Below are 2,138 nucleotides of genomic sequence, written 5' to 3' on the forward strand. Positions count from 1 at the left end.
GGTCAAAGCAGTGGTCAAAAATTGGTGGATAAGTGTCTTGAAACCTCCCTCTTGAAGGAATTCAAGTCATAGGAAGGTGGAAATACAGAAGCAGGCAAGGAGTTCCAGAGTTTACCAGAGAAAGGGATGAATGATTGAGAATACTGGTTAACTCTTGCGTTAGAGAGGTGGACAGAATAGGAGTGAGAGAAAGAAGAAAGTCTTGTGCAGCGAGGCCGCGGAAGGAGGGGAGGCATGCAATTAGCAAGATCAGAAGAGCAGTTAGCATGAAAATAGCGGTAGAAGACAGCAAGAGATGCAACATTGCGGCGGTGAGAGAGAGGCTGAAGACAGTCAGTTAGAGGAGAGGAGTTGATGAGACGAAAAGCTTTTGATTCCACCCTGTCTAGAACAGCAGTATGAGTGGAACCCCCCCAGACATGTGAAGCATACTCCATACATGGACGGATAAGGCCCTTGTACAGAGTTAGCAGCTGGGGGGGTGAGAAAAACTGGCGGAGACGTCTCAGAACACCTAACTTCATAGAAGCTGTTTTAGCTAGAGATGAGATGTGAAGTTTCCAGTTCAGATTATAAGTAAAGGACAGACCGAGGATGTTCAGTGTAGAAGAGGGGGACAGTTGAGTGTCATTGAAGAAGAGGGGATAGTTGTCTGGAAGATTGTGTCGAGTTGATAGATGGAGGAATTGAGTTTTTGAGGCATTGAACAATACCAAGTTTGCTCTGCCCCAATCAGAAATTTTAGAAAGATCAGAAGTCAGGCGTTCTGTGGCTTCCCTGCGTGATATGTTTACCTCCTGAAGGGTTGGACGTCTATGAAAAGACGTGGAAAAGTGCAGGGTGGTATCATCAGCATAGGAGTGGATAGGACAAGAAGTTTGGTTTAGAAGATCATTAATGAATAATAAGAAGAGAGTGGGTGACAGGACAGAACCCTGAGGAACACCACTGTTAATAGATTTAGGAGAAGAACAGTGACCGTCTACCACAGCAGCAATAGAACGGTCAGAAAGGAAACTTGAGATGAAGTTACAGAGAGAAGGATAGAAACCGTAGGAGGGTAGTTTGGAAATCAAAGCTTTGTGCCAGACTCTATCAAAGGCTTTTGATATGTCCAAGGCAACAGCAAAAGTTTCACCAAAGTCTCTAAAAGAGGATGACCAAGACTCGGTAAGGAAAGCCAGAAGATTACCAGTAGAGCGGCCTTGACGGAACCCATACTGGCGATCAGATAGAAGGTTGTGAAGTGATAGATGTTTAAGAATCTTCCTGTTGAGGATAGATTCAAAAACTTTAGATAAGCAGGAAATTAAAGCAATAGGACGGTAGTTTGAGGGATTAGAGCGGTCACCCTTTTTAGGAACAGGTTGAATGTAGGCAAACTTCCAGCAAGAAGGAAAGGTAGATGTTGACAGACAGAGCTGAAAGAGTTTGACTAGGCAAGGTGCAAGCACGGAGGCACAGTTTCGGAGAACAATAGGAGGGACCCCATCAGGTCCATAAGCCTTCTGAGGGTTTAGGCCAGCGAGGGCATGGAAAACATCATTACGAAGAATTTTAATACGAGGCATGAAGTAGTCAGAGGGTGGAGGAGAGGGAGGAACAAGCCCAGAATCGTCCAAGGTAGAGTTTTTAGCAAAGGTTTGAGCAAAGAGTTCAGCTTTAGAAATAGATGTGATAGCAGTGGTGCCATCTGGTTGAAGTAGAGGAGGGAAAGAAGAAGAAGCAAAGTTATTGGAGATATTTTTGGCTAGATGCCAGAAATCACGAGGGGAGTTAGATCTTGAAAGGTTTTGACATTTTCTGTTAATGAAGGAGTTTTTGGCTAGTTGGAGAACAGACTTGGCATGGTTCCGGGCAGAAATATAAAGTGCATGAGATTCTGGTGAAGGAAGGCTTAAGTACCTTTTGTGGGCCACCTCTCTATCATGTATAGCACGAGAACAAGCTGTGTTAAACCAAGGTTTAGAAGGTTTAGGACGAGAAAAAGAGTGAGGAATGTACGCCTCCATGCCAGACACTATCACCTCTGTTATGCGCTCAGCACACAATGACGGGTCTCTGACACGGAAGCAGTAGTCATTCCAAGGAAAATCAGCAAAATACCGCCTCAGGTCCCCCCAACTAGCAGAGGCCAA

The sequence above is a fragment of the Scylla paramamosain genome, unplaced genomic scaffold (genome assembly GCF_035594125.1).
Source record: "Scylla paramamosain isolate STU-SP2022 unplaced genomic scaffold, ASM3559412v1 Contig72, whole genome shotgun sequence".
Taxonomy (NCBI): Eukaryota; Metazoa; Arthropoda; class Malacostraca; order Decapoda; family Portunidae; genus Scylla; species Scylla paramamosain.